Genomic DNA, 21672 nt, shown 5'->3' with positions numbered 1-21672 from the left:
AAATAAAAAATACTTATTTACTTCGTAAATTTTGATTCCCTAAAACTAGAACTCTCCCTCTCTCCCAATAGGTTGGAGTTTGAGAGAGAGGAATTAGAGATTTACAAATGTTGACACAAATACCAAATTTTTTCCGATTTCAGGAATAACCGATTTTTTGTTTATTATTGCTACTACTTCCTGTACTTCCTGAATTCGAACATGGATTGAAAATCAGATCACGATCGGTGCACGCTTGGTGCTGCCGTAGAGATCGGTCTCATCACTTCTAGCAACGATTCCGAAGGTAAAGGAGATGGACGCAGCGACACTGAGAGCGATAGGTCAGAAAGTAGTGATTTCCCTGCATTATCACTTGCGCGTGGCATCAGGTTTTCACCCTGAAGCGGCCACAAAATAATAATGATGCAGTTAGTATTCCAAGTTCACAGCACAATGATAAAATTATACGTATATCAATCAAATTTACCTTCTCCTCCAAGGAACATGTGTATGTGTTCTCATTTATGATGTCGTATGTTTGTTGTGTCTCCTACCGACTTCAATGTTCTAAAGCAAATGGAACACTGAAATTCTTTAAACCACGTGTCGTGAAATACTTCCAAACTTGGTACGATGCAACTGATATACAATCTAAAAGGCCACGCCACACAACAACAGGTGCATTGGCTAATGGTTGAAATGGCTCTGAGCACTATGCGACTTAACTTCTGAGGTCATCAGTCGCCTAGAACTTAGAACTAATTAAACCTAACTAACCTAAGGGCTTCACACACATCCGTGCCCGAGGCAGGATTCGAACCTGCGACCGTAGCGGTCGCTCGGTCCCAGATTGTAGCGCCTAGAACCGCACGGGCACTCCGGCCGGCAACAGGTGCATTATTGTCCCTGCAACGTATAACCTATTTTTATGTAATATGTTTGTTCCTGGTTTCTAATTGTAGGTGTTATTAAAATAGTGCTGATCACTTTTACCTTTTCATATAATAATCTAGTACTTGAAAGGTTGGAAATTTTACGAATAAACATTTTTTTAAAGAAAAAATTTTATTAAAAACCAAAAATTTTAGCACAGCTGCTATGACGAATACCACTTTCTTTAGCCACTTATCAGCAAAAAATGAAAAAATCTGTTGTAACCGAGAGCAAGCAACTACAAAAAAATACACGTTATACAGAACGAAAGTACCGGTATCGGCTTTAACTAATCTTTTTTTTTTTTTCATCCCTATCTGAAACTACGACGCGGTACGTCACCGTCCAGGTATAAGGTCTATCACAAACCTACTAAACGAAGTCTCTATCCCAAAAGATGCGTATGTCGGCTTACTTGAGGGATATGACAGTTAGGTGAACCATTAAGCGCTAATCAAATGTCAATATTAAAGTTGCAGCCATCAACTGGTAGGACAATAAACCGAAATCACTTCAAAATTATAAATCCGAAGTACAGCACTAAAATCTAAATGTAATTAAATCTGGAAGTTGCTGCTGGTAATCTTCGTTTATTCATAAATATTGTAATATAGATCTGCCACTCTAACTGACTGAACATGCTTACCGCCGGAGATCAGTACTTTGTTTCATAATTGGCGGGCTGTGCCTGGCATCCTTTGCAATACCTCATTCACTTTCTAAGTAGCTACACATGCACGAAATATCTACATCTACATCATACTCCGCGTGCCACCTAATGGTGTGTGGCAGACGGTACTTTCGGTACCGCCATCAGATCCCTCCAACCCTGTTCCACTCGCGAATAGTGCGTCGCAAGAATGATTGTCGGTAAGCCTCTCTATTGGCTGTAATTTCTCGAATTTTCTCCTCGTGGTCAGTACGCGAGGTATTTGTGGCGGGAAGTAATATGCTGTCTGACTCCTCCTCAAAAGTGCTGTACCGCCCGAAATATCAATAGCAAATCTCTCCGTGGTGTTCAACGTCTCTCTTGTAACATCTGCCAGTGGAGTTTGTTTAGCATCTCCGTAACGCTCTCTCCCCAGCAAAACTATCCTATGACGAAGCGCGCCGCTCTTCGTTGGATCTTCTCTATCTCCTCTACCAGTCCTACCTGATAGAGATCCCAGATAGACAAACAGTATTCAAGAATCGGGCGAACAAGCGCCTTATAAGCCACTTCTTTCGTGGATGATTTGCACTTTCTTAAGGTTCTTTGCATGAATCTGAGTCTGGTGTTTGCTTTTCCCACTATCTGTTTTGTATGGTCATTCTACTTAAGGTTGCTCTGGATACGGCAGATGCTGTCTCCAGCTGTTTGTAATCAACAGTGTAGTTGTACAGCAGTGGATTTCTTTTCCTATGTATGCGAAGTATGTCACATTTATTTACGTTCAGGGTCAACTGCCATCGTCTGCACCATTCATGAATTCTCTGCAGGTCGTTATGCAAGTTCTTACTATCTTCTGGCGTTGCTACTTTGGTATAAACAACTGCATCATCTGCTAATAGCCTTAACGAGCATCCGACGCTTTCTGCAAGATCATTTATAAGTATTGTGAACAGCAACGGTCCTATCACACTTCCATGTGGTACTCCGGATATTAACTTTACATCCGTTGATCGAGTTCCGTAGAGAGCGACGTGTTGGGGAGTTCTGTCTGCAAGAAAGTTTTAAATCCAATGGGAGGCCTGCTCCGATACTCCGTAAGCTCGTATGTTCTTCATTAAACGGGAATGTGGGACGGTGTCAAACGCCTTACTGAAATCAAGGAACACAGCATCAACCTGAGCACCGTTGTCCACTGCGCTGTGTATATCAGAGCGAGCTGAGTTTCGCAGGATCTCTGTTTTCGGAATCCATGTTGATTTTTGTAGAGGAGCTGTTCTTTTCCAAGAAGGTCATAATTCTTTAACATAAAACATGTTCCATAATTCTACAACAGATTGACGTCAACGATGTATGACTATAATTTTGTTGATCTGTCTTACGGCCTTTCTTAAAGACGGGAATGACGTGCGCTTTTTTCTAGCGCAGACACTTTTAAATAGCCAAATATATGAAAGCAATGATTTTCTGTGTTTTATGTTAAATTAGGGGAAAATGTATTTAAATGCATTAGGATAGGCAATATTTTGGCCTTTTATTCTGCAAAAACACGCAAATTTTTCGGCTGACCCATTCGTGAGCACGCAACACATAGTTCAGCAGCTGATAAACTTTAATTTTCCAAATTAACCCACACACTTGAAACGATTGACCTAGTGCATTCTTGATGGTCACTGAAGGGGAACTGTAGGGTTTTGAAATCTAATGGATGGAATAATGGAATACCTGGATTTAGGACACTTGAAGTGCCATTTAGAATGGTTTATCACAACACATTTGACATCAGGTTTCAGACAGAGTTCCTGGTTTCGTCCGTATAATCGTAGTGGATTAATATTGCGTAAAAGAGTTAAACGGGTGCAGACTTTCAATGAGGCTCTGGATTTCAAAAGTCAAATGCTTATTTTAAAAGCTTTCCGCATTCATGATGGTTTCAGTCAATTTGTAGGTTGAAACGTTTCAGTCAGAGTCGTTTCATAAACCTCGCATTCTTAATGCATCTAGTGTACTTGTTGTTCCGATTTTCATGATGCAAGTTACTCAGTTCGAATTATCAATGGTCTCTGGAGAGAGGATCAGGCTGTTCTCTTTTTTATCAACGAACATCCTTTTATGTACTGATCAATCCTACATTTTATCATGAGTGAGTAGATACGTATGTGTGTGCAATTGTAAATGTTTCTGTGGGCAACTACAGTCAATCAATTTTGAGAACATTGCTGGTGGAGAAAAACCGTGGTCTGGCTAAAATACTTTAAAACGGATCAAAACAGTACCCGCAAAAAAATATTTTGTTTCCGGTTTCGATCAGGCTGTGACCATCTTCAGTCCATCTTCACTGAATACAATTACAGAATGAACTTAGAGGAAAGTCTGATAAGAGCAGTAACATGTAAAATACTTGACACATACTCAACATTAGAAGCAGAAACTATACAGCGGACAAGATGGTAGGCGATGGTGGTGAACGGAGCAGGTGTGATTCCACGAACAGCAGATGCTAAGCAGAGCGACGAAATTTTTGTAGAAATACGCGATGCTCCACTCACCGCATATCGATTTACGTCAGCGATAGACGACCTAAAACAGATGTTACAGTAAAGTATGTGCAGAATAGTTACACAAAAATTATTAACAAATGACGGAATAGGTACATTATATTATATAAAACAACTGCTGTAAGCAGCGCATCTAGTATGTGATAAAAAATATTTATGAAAGAGATAACCAATTATATTCGGGTGTGAGAATACCGATAGGCATCGGTGGGGATTTTCCGAAACCTCGTATATTTTATGTCAGCAAAGACAGTGGTTAAGCGACGATAATGGTTCCCATGGAGACAGTGTTGTCGTATCGATATGCGCCATCCAGTGGAAGACGATTTCAGAACTGCTACAAGAACTGAACTTTAAATACGAACCAGCTTGCATACAGGCATGTAGAAATGCATGTCAGGTATAGCAGACTGCTCTTACATCCTAGTGTCAGTGAAATTAATGCATGAGTGATGCCGTTGTTTGCTACTGAGATGACGTGGAAATGTCGATGTGCAGATTTCATAGGAAGACGAGTTTTCACCGCGAATATCTGTTACAGAATATCGGCATGAAGTGAAACAACTGTAGCAATGTATGTCAGATCCCCCAGATGACAATAACCGACGATCCTACAAGATAACAAGTAAAATAGGCATACATAATATCTGACGTATGGAAATATAGGTTAATTCAACATGCGGCGGGCGGGGTCCGTCGTCTACGTTAGTTCCACCTATCTCGATATTCCTTCCTTCCTACATCCCTTAACTCTGTAGTAGCAGATACGTGATAAGCTCTGCAAAGCAGCGTTGATGAGACCACTACGTAGTACCTGCCACCCAGAGGCCGCGTAACTGGAGTTGCAAGCCAGTTCCTGAAAGTTCACATTTAAAAAATCGGGCGTTCGGAGGATAGAGTCTACTTGCGGAAAGCATTTAAAATTTAGTTTGAATCTGGTTTTTATTCATACGAAAACACATGAAAATGGCTATCAAGTCCATATTTAATGTGGTTAACTTTATCCTTCAAAATCCACTGTCTGTTCAACACATTTTAACTCGATAAGCAGCCAGAATTTTTGCAAGTCCGACCCGACTAATTTTCACGATCTAACAGCCACAGATCCACCACTCTCCGTGAGTTAAACATTTGGTCGTTGCAGTGGTAAGACGTGCTCGCCAAAGTATTCCGTACAGTGCACGAAATATGCCACACGGAATTGTTTCTACGACTTGAAAGTTCACACGCTTAATTTAGAACCACCAAAATTTCATTAAAATGTTCGTAACTCCAGTCGCTTCAGTCACGACACGTTCTAACCGAAATGAACTCACTAGTTCTTCATCTTACAGACTATTTTTACGGAGCTATCTAACATGGTGTTATCCTTAGGCCGGTTAGCAAGCCACTATCTCGACATCCTCTACTCTCTGCCCACCTCACTATATTAGCTTGGGAACAGCTTACTTCTGATTGGCTGTTGATCTAAACGAACAATCAGAATGTTCCTTCCAGATCATTCCCGCGGCAAAACTTTCCATATCCAATCACTAAACTGATAGTAATTAATGTTAAAACTTCCATTTGTAGTATATTATTTAAACAAAATAAGCGAAGTACGAATTATTCTCCAGATTGATAAATAAACTTATTCCGTCTCTAACTTTCATTCTAGCTGATTTTGTACAATAGCAAGCTCACACCGACATACGTCATCTGAATCGTGGTTGCACCATAACTTTCTCACAGTTCGTTTGTACAAGGTTTTACGTAAAATGACATATTTATTTTTTACGTACATCCCACATACAGTCTGTCAATGATTCCCATGCACTCACACAGAAAAATTACGAACAAATAATAATTTTGAGTGATTTTTTGTATTACGTAATGTAAAGTAACTTAAGTTTGGAAAAGAAAATTCCAATTAATTGATTTTATGCACTGATGACTTTGTGATGGCTTCAAATGATAATGAAAGTCAATTTGTTATTTTTCCTAACTGGGTTTTAAATCATAAGTGTCGGCTTTAGGACTTTTATTCAATTTTCATTATCTCCCGAACTATAATAAATTATTATCTGAAATTTTGACAGCATCATTCCATTAACAACAAAAGGCTGCGTACTAAATTTGTAGAAAATCGAATAATAGCTAATACGGATTATTTAGATTCATAGACGGTTGAACTTGCTACGTTACACACCCACGATGCACCTAAAACTACTTTTAAGTATATTTAAGGTTCATATAATGGCAATGTTATTACTGAATTCCTTAACTGAACTGACAAATTTAATTATGGGATCTCCAACGAAAGTTGTTCCTACTTTCAATATTTTTTTCAAGTGAACGGCATATCAAATTTACATTACCGTTTTTTATAAAGTAACATCAGATTTCAAAGGCTTGGACTTGACAGCGAATAACAAAATTGATGAAAATTGATTTACAAAATTTCCCTTTGTTTTCTAAAAATAACATATTTTGTACAAAATTCTGCATTTTGACATCTTCCAAAAACCAAACTTTATCAAACAATTTACATTAGTAAATATTCAAGTTTTACTCGAAATTAAATTTTTCTTTGAAGAAATACTTCACAGATATCTATATCAGTTTGAAATGAATTAAACACTTAATAGTCGCTATGTTAGTGTTCATGAAACCTAATATATTAACAACAATGGGGAGCGTTTTTTTATATATTTAAAAAAACACTGACTTCCTGTAGCAGCACACGGGTATAACATTTTTGTTTTTCACACTTACACTTGGGTTGCTTTAAAGGCACTTCATTGTGATACACCATCCAGCCCTCAGTCCTGTACCTAGTTTCTTATAGTTTCGTATCAGTACTTCAAAATTTCGTACTGGCAAAAAAAAAAAAAAAAACAGTATGGCTAAGCCAACAGTTTTAATTTCTGCACCGTAAGTTTACACATATACAAGTATTATAATTCGTGTTTTTCTTCTTCGTAAATTTAAAGGAAAAACATTGCGAGGAACCTTCCAGAATTTTAGTGTACTCTAAAATTACTGCTTATTTTCAGAAAACTTTTCTTTCAAGAAAACTCAATATTCATTGAAATTCATTGTCTTTTATCAAATAATACTCTATAATACTAATTATTTTCAGTAAGGAATGAATTAATCATTATTCAGAAATAATGACAGTACCCAAATTGGCACTATTACTTGATACGTTTTTTCAAAAAATCGTTATAAGTAATTTATAGTGAGAGAATTCCTAAGCAAGTTCCTGCTGAAAGCAATACTTATTCCCTTGTAAGCAAGCCATAAATTTACAAACGTTTCCTTCATTACCTCTTTTTTAGAAACAATATTTACACTTACTATTAAAATATCATGAGTTTACATAAAATAAGCTATTATACAAATAGAACGCAAAATTACTGGAAATGTTGAAAATATTTATTCCAACTTATGTGGGTATCAAAAACACATCAGATACATAATCTATTTACTTACTTCCTCTAGGCACATTCCTTATGCCTCTTACCGCAAACATCTTCCAACATCATTTCTATATGTTCTGAAATTGGTTTTGAAATCACATATTAAGTAGTCACATTAACTTATTTTTTCCCAGTATACCTTATTACATCATTTTCATTCGACATTCGTATGTGTTAGTCTTTAGTGATCATATACCTCCAAAAATGTCTTTCTTTTACCAGTTTCCTTATTTACTGTTGGCATTTATTCTCTATGAACATTTTATATACTTTATTTACTACGATAGGGAAGAAGGAAAGAGAATAACAAAAAAGTTCTGAACGATGATTATTTAGGTTGACAATACGAAACGAAAAGGAAATAATATTTCCAACAACTCAGGATGATTGGTGTTCATCAAACACCTGACGACGCTAAGAATGAGCGTCCCCTGAGGACAGTTAGTTACTCCTGTCCCCATCATCTTTCTGTATGTACTTCTTCAAATCAATGATATTTCGCAATCCCTCTTTCTCGGAAGGATCTACTTCCTTATTTCGCCATACTCATTATACCCCACAATATCCTCTTTCTCTCTGCAGTAACATATAGGTATGTCACTTTACTCGTCAGATTCATATTGCCTTTTTCTAATAAAAGGAAAGCTACTGTTTCTCCTTGCACCACAATGACCACTTCATTACGTCCAAAATCCACTTTTTGTCAGTACTTTTGTAAGAAATCTCCTCGCACCAATGTTTCCACTCTTAAGCCATTAATTATTAAAAAATTCTGTTTCAAATGCACATCACCGATCCTGACAGGTAGCACAACTTCCATGTTTAACTACTTTCTTACTTTTCCCTGGGGCTACAATAATATTTATGTTAATCACTGGCATTATAACCACATTCTTATTAGCAGTGAGAGCCTTTACAAAACTCTGTGTCACTGCACAGCAATCAGAACTACTATCCAATAAACAAGGAACCTTGTCATTAAAAACAGTAACTTCTGTTATAGGCTGTCCTGCAGCTTTTCGTCTGACTTCAGAAACAGATTCATCTAACAAATCTTGCACTGCATCACGCCTATTGAATCCTATCCCTTCTGTGGAAATTACGCACATATTCACGGAGTCTTCTTCCTCTCAAACTGTGGCAGCTTTAATTGGTCTGTCCACTACTGACAAATCAAAACACTTCTCCAAATACTCTCCTTCCTTAATAATAATATCAGATTCTGCAGCCCTTCCTATCCTGTTGTCCGAATTATCAAAATAACCCCCTGCTTCCTCCACTTCTGTTCCTTCTTCGTCATTATTAGAAACTACTACTTCTAATCTTCGTAGAACTTCCTCTGCCCTTCTATATTCTTTCTTAGGTACTTCTAATACCGTTTCCCCTGTTATCGTTCTAATCCCACACTTCACTGTAAGCCCCTCATCTGCAATGCAGTGCTCACTCACACTAACGTCCTGTTCTGAATCGTTACTTTCTACTAACCGTTCCTCATTAACATGGTTCCTAGGACCGCTGTTTTGACCTTTTCTTTCGCAAAGGTGTCCTACACTTCCCTGAAAAACATAATTCTTAATGGTGTCCCTCTCCTCTGCAATATTTGCTTCTACAATACCACCCCTAAGATGTTCAGCTGGTGGCTGCCTTATAAAAGGTTTTGATAGCGGATTTAAACTATGATGCCACAGTCTAAAAATGCTAGCAACATTACAGACGGCCATCATTTTTCCACTTTTCCTACACAGTTATTGCCATTGACCTTCCTTTCAGCTGGCGGCCTACGCCACTCCACCCAGTCTGCGGACTGCTGCTTTCTATATTCAATGTTTCGGTCTCTGTCAATATATCTACTTCCCTCGCCCTTGATACCTGCCTCTGTAATTACTGGATCTTTGCACTCTTAATCCATTTATATGTGCCTTGGCTCTGTTTTCATTTGGCAAAGGGAGGCCTATAATCCCTTCTATCATTCTCCTGCTCTTTTAAACTATTTTCCACCCTCTCAGGATAATGAGCAAATTTATCAATATCATCCCTATGTGCCGAAATTATTTTACTCTGCCAGTACAAAGGCAACTTATTCTCTATCCCCATAATGATCTGCTCTAGCTCCACTTTAGAGTTCAAATATGATAAAGCTGTGACCCATTTTTGTACAAACCTCTTAATAGTCTCTCTCTTTGGATCATATTTTTCACCTGACCAGCATTTGTTTAAAACTTCCACCTGTTTTTGTTTGCCCCGATATTCCAAGATAAATGCCTGTTTAAAATCCTCTATCTTGTCATATTTATCTTCTGCGCAATTACCCCAAACTCTAGATTCCCCCATCAAATTTTACCTAGTGAAACCAATTTTTTGTTTATCATTCCATGATTTGGACAAGACGTCCTCAAAATCACCCCAAAATTCTTTAGGATGTACATTTTTACTTGGCTAGAATCGCAAAAACTGCCGATGTGTCACATATGCAATTTCTGAAGGTTTTACCATACCATTAGATATTACATATCGACTATTGTTAGTAACACTTTGTTCTACTCTTTTCAGTCTACCACCACAGTTACGCAGTTATTCATCTACATCTGTACTAAGCTGATTTATGTTAGTTTCCAGGTTAGTAAATTTAGCAGCCACTTACACACCAAATTTCGCACACACTTCCTTCCTTGATTTGGTTTCCCATTATAGTGTGACTATCCTCACATTGTTTTTCCACATTGTTTAATTATTTATTTGTTTCTGCATTTCATTTAAAACTGCATTTGCTTGTTTCCTCAACTGTTTGCTATCATCTTAATCTGAGAGGTCAATTTATTTGTTACTGTTACAACAGCATTATTACATTCTTGTTTCACTTTACTAATCTCTTCCTTTACACTGTCATTAACCACAGTCATATCGTTTTTCTATAAATCTCTTAATTTAGAAATTTTGTTTTCCATTCTGAACTCCATTTTTAATGAGAAGTTAGTAAACCCTTGATCAACTTCAGTATGCAACTCTTTTCTTTCAGAACTTAAAGAATTCTTTATATCAGAACCCATTTCCCTCATTTTAGTGTCCATATCAGAGCTTAATGAAATTTTAATTTTGGAATCCAGTCCATTCATTTTGCTATTAATATCCCCCATATGTTTCAAAATACTTGCTAACATTTCTGAAATACTATCCTTATGCTCACAAGTAATTGACAATGGCTCCTGCTTTATCACTGTAACAGTAACTGATATAAACTTGACATCGGTTTCCACCGTGTTTTGTTCATTATCTGCCCCATAATTAGCATACATTAAATCTGGCAAGCCACTATTATTCAGTTGTGATGTATCAAAACTAAATTCATCAGCCACTGCATCATCTGCATATATTACTTTACCCAAATTTACCACCACATTCTGATCTACTATAACATGGTTATTATTTTCCACCATGTCCACAAGTTTTTTTTGCACACACACACACACACACACCAAACGAATTAGAATACAACTTAGCTTTTCATGATCCTTGTCAGCACGGCGAGATGTTACAACGGGTCCGCTCGCCAAGTTCTGCCCTGTGTTGCCGACGTCGTCAGCCGCCTTCTCCATTGGTTGTTCTAGCCACTAAATCTTCCACTTCGCTATTGCGGTCCTTTCTAAATCACCTTTTCCTGGATCACGTGGGTCCTCTGTCTTTCTATTTAAGTTCATTTATGCACATGTGGGTCTTTCTTTTATCGGGCTAACTACACTGCTGCTCTTAGCGTTTGCACACACTTGAACTACACATTTCCTGGCCGATGCACCAATTGCGGTGGGGCGAGGTCGGTCGTCTTCGTCACCTCTCTTTCTAAATTATCGAAAGTCCACCTGCCTCGATATTCCTTCCTTCCTACATCCCTTAACTCTGTAGTAGCAGATACTTGATAGGCAGTGTAAAGCAGCGTTGATGAAACCATTATCCAGTACCAACTACAGAGAGGCCGTGTAACTCGAGTTGCAAGCCAGTTCCTGAAAGTTCATATTTAAAAAATCGGGCGTTCGGAGGATGCAGTCTATTTACAGAAAGCATCTAAAACTTAGATTGCATCTGCTTTTTATTCATATGGAAACACATGACAATGGCTATCAAGTCCGTATTTAATATGGTAAAGTTTATCCTTCAAAATTCACTGTCTGTACAACACATTTTCACTCGAAAAGCAGCCAGAATTTTTGCAAGTACGACCCGACTAATTTTCACGATCTAACAGTCACAGATCCACCAGTCTTCGCGAGTTAAACATTCGGTCGTTTCAGTGGTCTTCTTACTAAGAAGTTCTCGCCAAAGTATTCCGTACGGAGCACGAAATATGCCACATGTAATTGTTACGTAGACCAGAAAGTTCACACGCTCATAAATCTCCAACTACACTCCTGGAAATTGAAATAAGAACACCGTGAATTCATTGTCCCAGGAAGGGGAAACTTTATTGACACATTCCTGGGGTCAGATACATCACATGATCACACTGACAGAACCACAGGCACATAGACACAGGCAACAGAGCATGCACAATGTCGGCACTAGTACAGTGTATATCCACCTTTCGCAGCAATGCAGGCTGCTATTCTCCCATGGAGACGATCGTAGAGATGCTGGATGTAGTCCTGTGGAACGGCTTGCCATGCCATTTCCACCTGGCGCCTCAGTTGGACCAGCGTTCGTGCTGGACGTGCAGACCGCGTGAGACGACGCTTCATCCAGTCCCAAACATGCTCAATGGGGGACAGATCCGGAGATCTTGCTGGCCAGGGTAGTTGACTTACACCTTCTAGAGCACGTTGGGTGGCACGGGATGCATGCGGACATGCATTGTCCTGTTGGAACAGCAAGTTCCCTTGCCGGTCTAGGAATGGTAGAACGATGGGTTCGATGACGGTTTGGATGTACCGTGCACTATTCAGTGTCCCCTCGACGATCACCAGTGGTGTACGGCCAGTGTAGGAGATCGCTCCCCACACCATGATGCCGGGTGTTGGCCCTATGTGCCTCGGTCGTATGCAGTCCTGATTGTGGCGCTCACCTGCACGGCGCCAAACACGCATACGACCATCATTGGCACCAAGGCAGAAGCGACTCTCATCGCGGAAGACGACACGTCTCCATTCGTCCCTCCATTCACGCCTGTCGCGACACCACTGGAGGCGGGCTGCACGATGTTGGGGCGTGAGCGGAAGACGGCCTAACGGTGTGCGGGACCGTAGCCCAGCTTCATGGAGACGGTTGCGAATGGTCCTCGCCGATACCCCAGGAGCAACAGTGTCCCTAATTTGCTGGGAAGTGGCGGTGCGGTCCCCTACGGCACTGCGTAGGATCCTACGGTCTTGGCGTGCATCAGTGCGTCGCTGCGGTCCGGTCCCAGGTCGACGGGCACGTGCACCTTCCGCCGACCACTGGCGACAACATCGATGTACTGTGGAGACCTCACGCCCCACGTGTTGAGCAATTCGGCGGTACGTCCACCCGGCCTCCCGCATGCCCACTATACGCCCTCGCTCAAAGTCCGTCAGCTGCACATACGGTTCACGTCCACGCTGTCGCGGCATGCTACCAGTGTTAAAGACTGCGATGGAGCTCCGTATGCCACGGCAAACTGGCTGACACTGACGGCGGCGGTGCACAAATGCTGCGCAGCTAGCGCCATTCGACGGCCAACACCGCGGTTCCTGGTGTGTCCGCTGTGCCGTGCGTGTGATCATTGCTTGTACAGCCCTCTCGCAGTGTCCGGAGCAAGTATGGGAGGTCTGACACACCGGTGTCAATGTGTTCTTTTTTCCGTTTCCAGGAGTGTATTTAATTTACGAACTTTCATTAAAATGTTCTTAATTCCAGTCGCCTCAGTCACGACACGTTATACGCGAAATGAACTCATTAGTTCTTCATCTTGCTGATAATTTTTACTGAGCTATCTTATATGGTGCTATCACTAGGCCGGTTAGCAAATGACTATCTAGAGCTCCTTTACTCTCTGCCCACCTCACTATATTGCGCGGGAACAGCTTATTTCTGATTGGCTGTTGATCTAAACGACCAATCAGTATGTTCCTTCCAGATCATTCTCGCGGCAAAACTTGCCTTATCCAATCACTAATCTGATAATAAATAATGTCATTAAAACGTCATTTACTAGTATATTTTTAATCACAATAAGCGAAGTACGAATTATTAGCCAAATAGATAAATAAACTTATTCGGTCTCTAACTTTTATTCTGGCTGCTTTTATGCAAAAGCAAGCTCACACCAACATACTTCATCTGAATCGTGGTTGCACCATAACTTTCTCACTAGGTTTTACATAAAATGACATATTAAGTTTTAACGTATGTCCCACATACACTCGGTCAATCATTCTCATGCACTCACACAGAAAAATTATAAGCAAATAATAATTTTGAGCGATTTTTTGTATTACATAATGTAGAGTAACTTAAGGTTTGAAAAGAAAATTCTAATTAATTGATTTTATGCAGTGATAACTTTGTGATGGCTCCAAAGGATAATGAAAGTCAATTTGTTATTGTCCCTAACTGGGTTTTAAACTTAAGTGTCGCTTTTAGGACTTTTAGGTAATTTTTATTATCTACAGAACTATAATAAATAAAAACTGAAATTTTGACAGCTTCTTTCCATTAATAACAAAAGTCTGTGTACCAAATTTGAATTGAATATGGATTATTTAGATTCCTAGATGGTATGAATTTTCGTACCGACTGAATGTTACTCTATGCAGTTCTCACGGCAGGGAGCGACAGCTACGCTGTGAGCAAAGCGACAAAAAGTCATAGACATCCTGCAGCCACTATTCCAAACGGCTGTGTGCCTTACTGCAACGAATGTCATCTCTTAATTACTTGCTACGTTACAAACATTATGATGGAAAATGTCAGGGACCAATCAAGATAGTCAAAACATAAGCCAAAAAGTTAAAGAATTCAAAATGTAAGAGATACTGTGAACATAGTTGTTTTGAGTCATGAATATACCGTACGTAATGTCAGATGTGCGGAAATATAGCTTACATAAACATTCGCACCACTTGTTAGATTCTTATTATCTTAGGTATGGTGTCTGTTCTTTCGTGCATGTCCGCACAAACTGACGCCACACATTCAACTTTGCGCGGCCGCTAATATAAATGATAGAAAATGTATACTAACGCCATTCGCATCAGGGCTCTGAAATAACACAAAGGTGACAAGTGAAAGTTTGTGCCTGTCTGGACTCCAATTTCTCGCTTTACAGCTTCGGCTATACGATCCCGATTCCCTTCTGACGCCAATTCCCAACTTGTTGCATACTATTTGCGTAGCGACCCCCAACCCGCTCGTTCACAATCCTCATTGTCTTACTGCTCGCAACATCTAGCGCGATTCCTGCTAGAGCTAGGGCCTGTGGTGCACCCACACTGAAATATCATGAAATGCTGTCCAGATGTAAAGATGTTACCATTATATGTCTCCTGTTCGTTCTTCAGGACACGTCTGAAATAACAGGCACGGTACATTCGTGATTTTTCAGCCTTTTAAACGTGCACTATGGGAGAGAAATACCGACGTTAGCCGCATGAGGGCATTGAAATAATTCAGTTGTGACCGTGGAAAATTTGGGCCAGAGCGGGTCTCAAACCAAGATTTCCCGCTTCATGTGAGCAGTGGCCTTCAGCGCTTCGGCTATCCGAACACTTTTCTTCTCCAACCCAAATTGTGTCTTGTCGCACACTATGTTCCTAGCGCCCCCCTATCCACCATCCTCATAGCTCATGCTCGTTGCTTATGTCCGAAACAACACACACCGCATATACAATGGTAATAGTTATGCGCCTTGATGGTATTTCGTGACACCTCTTCTGTGAGCCGGCAACGTTGGTCTAGCGGTTCTAGGCGCTCAGTCCGGAACCGCGCGACTGCTACGGTCGGACGTTCGAATCCTGCCTCGGGTATGGATGTGTGTGATGTTCTTAGGTTAGTTAGGTTTAAGTAGTTCTAAGTTCTAGGGGACTGATGACCACAGATGTTAAGTCCCATAGTGCTCTGAGCCATTTTCCTCTGTGTGGATGGAACGTAGGTCCGACCTCAACCGGGAATCATACTAAGTGCAGCGAGCGAAGAGGACTGCGGACGGGGTGGTGCTACGGAATAAGTGTGGGAGAAGTTGGAAATTTGCGCCAGAATGGAAGCGTGATCAGATAGCCGAAGCAGCCAAGGTAAACGTAGACGTAAAGCAGGAATTCTGGGTTTGAGTCGTGTTCCAGCAGAAATTTTCAGTTGTCACCATTGTATTATTCAGTGCCCTCAGGCGGTTGACATCGGTATTTCTCTTCCATCACATTAGATTCTTAATAAACCTTTTCAACGTGACAACCTCACCCGCAATTTCTTCATGGACTGCGTACTTGATATCGGTGTTTTCTGCTTCCAAGTTACTCCCGTTTGCAAAGCCATTGGTGTGTTTGTAATTAGTGGCTATTTTTGGAAAAGTTCTTTAATTTTTTGTTCGATCGGTGGAACAATGACATAAAAATTCAATGGAAATATAATATATTTTGTTTCGGCATCAACTAGTCCTTGGCATTACCAATTTCCAGTAGCTGTTTTAAAAATACGGGCGACCCGTTCTGCTGCAGATGTACGCGCATATTGGTCTGTGATGTGAGTTTCTACACAGATTCGATGCTCTGAGGCAAGCGTTCAGTTTTTCAGCTGGTGCTGAGTTTGATATGACCGTGGCTTCTCTGATAAAATGAGCTCCACCGAATAGGTTTGTAACTGCTCATAAATATTGAACAATTTGATCACGCTCTTCAAGTGGTTTATCTGCCACGGTATATTCATTCCCTACAGCTCGCAAGTTTGCAGCACTTTCATCATTCCCGAAACTTGAAATATTGGATGAACGGGCTCTTCGTCCACCATCCAATACTGTAGCCTCAATACTTGGTGACGCATGGGCAAAATAAATGCCATTTTGAGATGCGAATCTGAGCTAAAATCAAATAGATGAACATTTTTCCTGAGTCGCCTGGTGCATAAATGAAAAACAGACCGCCTCTAACACTGGACACCGCATTTGTAATTGTGTCGTAGGCCAATTTTTCCTTCTGCAGGTGAGAGTTGTTTATCTTCTTCGGCTAATAAACTCAATTCATGAACTTCTTATTTGTTGTTCTCTCAACAAATCTCAGTCTTGAAAGTCATATGCAGAACGTTGTGGTTAAGCATGTGTTCGATTTCTGTCAGAGCTTCAGTGGAATCGTCCGAAAATTGAATCGTGTCAGCATTGCTAAACACTATGAAGAGGAAGCAAAATGTCGTCGCTCAAGTCCTCTTTGAATTTTGTAAGAGATCGTTAAGATTGGATACTGGACAAGTGGTCCGAATGATGCCGAGCAATGTTTGTATTTGTCGTGGATGACTACTGACAGTGATGAGCATGGAGGTAATTTCTCAGTGATGATCATTTTCGGTAAACGAAGTATTAGGCAAGTTTCTCTGTGTGTCACGTTTACTACGCCATCGACCGCTCTCAGGTTTGCAAATGAAGTTCGCGCTTTTGACGTCAATCAGGAGCTTCCTCAAATTCAGCGTTACTTCGATGTACTGCTAAATACGGCTCAGTGCGTCATATGAAAACAGATTTTGAAACCGTTCAACTCCCGTGCCTTGTGAGAGTCACTGGGATGTTTTCGATGTGGCATTCCATGTAATTACTTTGGTACCTCCGTGTATACTAAAGTTCTAGTGATTGCATCTTCGTCGCACAGCGCGAAAAATGCTGTCAGTATTGTTTGCGCTGGTGCGACAACAACATTTAGTGCTTTCTCTTTCGTGAAATAGACTTTTTGTCACTCTGAGGGCGAACAGTAACGTAAGATGAACAAAACTGAGATGCCAACTGTGAATTGAGGAACCCAGAGAGCGCCTCATGGCCGCATTGCTGATATATCGACCTGTCTGAAATTAAATAACTTCATGTGTGCGCGTATCGGAATTAGCAACACTGAATATGGCTATATGGATGCCCTTTTCCACGTACTTGTATATGTAGTTTATTGATTTCACGGAATTTCAGCATTCCACTTTCATATGCGCTTTACGTGTGTCTGACAAAAAGAGGATAAATGTGGCACATTTCATCTACTGTTGATTTCAATATCGGCATTTCTCATTCTGATTGCAAGTCTGTGTCGAGGGTCACCAGCACGAGTTTCATTAATTACAATCTCTGATGTACTTTTTCGTGCATTTTTTGCCTCCGTTGTTATTACGGGTTCTTAGCATCGCATGATCGATGCACCTTGTGTTTGGTGACAATGTCGAACATAAATCGACATTCTTCAGGATCTGGTGTTTCTGCACAAATGTTATCATCATTTTGGGGTTAGTAAATTTTCGTTTTGACTCATGAGCATGTGTGCGTGAGGAAGGCTTCTCTTCCTTCATTAACAGGAATAAATCCAGTGTCGAGTTCCGCAATCAACTTGATGTTTTGCAATCAAGTCCATCACTTTAGTCAGTTTTTGCTTGAAGGTTGTGCAGTGAAATCGTGTCAATAGAATGGAGATTGACAGGGCGATAGAAGCTCTATTTGTCACAACGAATGCTCGTTTTCATGTGAATGTGATGAAAAAGTTGAGACGTCAGCACGAACGCACGTATGTCATGGTGTCTTGTGTATAAACATGCATCTATTGCTGTCTACCAGTAAACGTTGCTGGAAGTACGGCTATTTTGATAATGAAACTTCATGGCAGATTAAAACTGTGTGCCGGACCGAGACTCGAACTCGGGACCATTGCCTTTCGCGGGGAAGTGCTCTACCAACTGAACTACCCAAGCACGACTCACACCGCGTCCTCACAGCTTTACTTCTGCCAGTACCTCGCCTTCTACCTTCCAAACTTTGCAGAAGCTCTTCTGCGAACCTTGCAGGGTTATTTTGACGGGAAATCAACAATACTATTAATAAGCTTAGAATTTAGAAGAGCATCTTTCAGCTGCTTTAAAGAAATAACGTCATTTAACAGTTTTAAAAACATTATGTTTATACACATTAAAGTAATTAGTGTGTGTGAGGGTCGTCTGCCGCAAAGACAAAACGAAACGTGGTTAATATGGGGTACAAACTATGCCTCACAGATAATCTCTAAACAGTCTAAATATGACCTTGGGTCAAATTAAGACACCATGCGTTTCACCGAGTGCAGGAATAGCTTCAGATACAATGAAGACAAAGAAATATGTATTCATTTTAAATATTATTGTTCGACCACAATATCGTTGCACTTGGAAGTAAAGACGCTGTGGTCAGCTAATCGTCAGTCAACGCGTAAGTCATTGTCGTGGTAGGGAGCAAGAACGGTACGACTACAGTTATGCACTGGAGCTTCCATCAACTGTGATGTTAGGAGTAATGAAAGGGATGGTCCACCACTCATGTGGGGGGACGGTAAGTTCTTCATCAGTTATGTCCGTTTCACTGAATGCGTTCCAGTTTACTCTGCAGTGTCTGTTTCAGTACCAGTGCCGCTGTCATGTGCTTCATGCTGATTTTCAGTCTCCACACAAATATTGATAACTACATTCTCTATTTCTTCTCCCATTTACCAATCACTGGCCAACATTCATTTTCAGTTCTCAGGCTTTCTAAGTCCTGAAAATATAGCTCAGTTTTTGAAAATGTAAACACGTGTCTCAACAATAATTGGCAACCAATGCTGTACAATCGCTATTAAGTCATGAAATGTACAGCACTGGTTGCCAATTATTAACATAAAAATGATCGCAGGCCTCAGACGGGATTTTATGTCCTGTGTATCACCTGTCTCATCGCTAATATTTACATTCTCTGCTCATAATACTCCACAATATTTCTTACAACAAGTATTTTAAGGAAGTCATCTAGAGAACTGCTTATCTAAAACGCCCTTGTTTTCTAAGAGTTTTAACTATTTCTTCTGTATTTTTCGCTTTCTTGGTATTTCAAAATGTATTTTACTGCTCTTTCCAAGTTTTCTATCTTTTCTCCGCCGCAAGATTGCTTTCTGTAGGGGTATCTGCTTTTTATTCTTCGCGGGAAACGTTTTTCTTTTTTTTATCTGAATGTGACTATTTCCTATGTTTCCCACTCTTAGTGATATTCAAGATTATGATAAACACCATAGTGCAGTACTGATGGGACTTCATGAACACACGCTGAATCACCTGACAGTATATGCCAAACTCCGTGGATGCAAGGACAAGAGTTTTTCTTCGTTTATTGTAACGTCAGTGCACGTTTCCGGTAACAGCCACCGTAAGCCAAGAACAACAATATGGTGGTTGAGCAGTACATGGTTTTGACATGCATTTAAATGTTACACACAGTGTTGGCAAAATAAAACTGGTCCAGACACCCAGCATCCATATAACTGATTCGTCTCGATGGGCAATAAATTCACGTCCTTCAGTATGGATGCGCATTTTCTTTTGAACTCCAGCGGGGATCTAAAAGTAGCGAGTATGGAAGACATGAAGAGGGAATGCCGATAGGTGGAGGTAGGTGGAGGTGTGGATCAGCCTGGGTGTGCGCCAAGATATTCCACTCATTTGTGATTATCACTGTGTCGGAGCGGCGCAGTGTTTAACGCAACTACCTAGTAAGCAGGAGATCCTGGGTTCGAGTCACGATCCGGCACACAGTTTCACTAGTCACCGCTGATTTCGCATGAAGTCCTGGTGCAGCCGCTATCATTCTTTCCTTCACTTTCTCCCCTTCCACCTTCAGTTTACATAACCATACAAATTTCTATGTATGATGTGGGAATATGGACTGTTAATGAATAGGAGAACTGCCAATCACTGAATATGCTGGAAACAGTGATTTCGGTCTACCAATCGGTTGCTGTCACACGTCTGCACCTGAGCATCTCCCACATGCTTTGTTGCGAGTACTTATTGTGTCATTATGGTCGAGTGCATGAAAGGAGCAGACGTGTTTAGTGACGAGTTGAACGCAACACAAACTGATCGTCACCAAAGAGTCAGAGCGAACTGAGAGGCTGTGGTACGTTTTTTAGCGCTCTATGAGATGTCACGCCTTACTATTACCCGCCATATTTTCAGAAGTCATTCTGTACCATTGACTAAAACGAGGAAGTACCACGGCGTGCCACTGGCTTTGGGATGATATGGGAAATCGGTCTAGCGAAGTCTAGCGCTCGCTGTGTATTGAGGTCTTTGTTTTGACGGCCACCTTTACGAGAGCGTAGTGAAGGATTCGATGACAGTTAATTGTTAGAGCCTTCTTACCTTCTGGACTTTCACAGCCGATTATGACCTTGAGAGACACTTAATTATAACAGAAAGTATCTAGAATGAAGTATTTGTGTTACATTTTTGATATGCCATTGCCTAAAAACGTCGTAAGTTACTTTGGCTGGGGATCAGATAATATAGTCAAAGGAAGCAAAATACGGGTAAACGCAACAGAAATTCAACCATTATTCAGTCATAATAACTTTTGTCTGCCATTTTCGTATACATTCCTTAGCAGTGTGCACTCCATTTTCCATATTGTTTCTTCTGATTTAACCCCTTCATCAGTATTCTACAGAGTTATCACAAAGTCCCATTACCCGTTATAGCGTGTCCGCATGATCGTAGATAGTCGTATTGTATTAATGTGGAGTCATGGCAGAGGACAACTTTGAGGTACATCTACATCGACATCTACATGACTTCTCTGCAAGTCACAGGTAAGTGCCTGGCAGAGCGTTCTTCGAACCACTTTCAGACTATTTCTCTACCGCTCCATTCTCTAACAGGGCGCGGGAAAATGAACGCGCCAGTCTTTTCGTAAATTTCTCCCTGTGTAGGTGGGCGACACTAAAATAGTGTCACGTAGAAGAAGGTGTAATTAGATAAATGACAAACACCAAGATCACTTACGAAGGTTGATTCAGCACTTGCACATACAAGAGCGCGGAGCGAACTGCCTCCGGCCAGAACACATACAGTATATATACAGCTACAGAACATTCAAGTAAAATGATTCCTGACATTTGTGGATAAATCTAGAATGTAC

Source organism: Schistocerca nitens, chromosome 4, assembly GCF_023898315.1.
Source record: "Schistocerca nitens isolate TAMUIC-IGC-003100 chromosome 4, iqSchNite1.1, whole genome shotgun sequence".
Classification (NCBI taxonomy): domain Eukaryota; kingdom Metazoa; phylum Arthropoda; class Insecta; order Orthoptera; family Acrididae; genus Schistocerca; species Schistocerca nitens.
Note: the sequence above shows the minus strand (reverse complement) of the source record.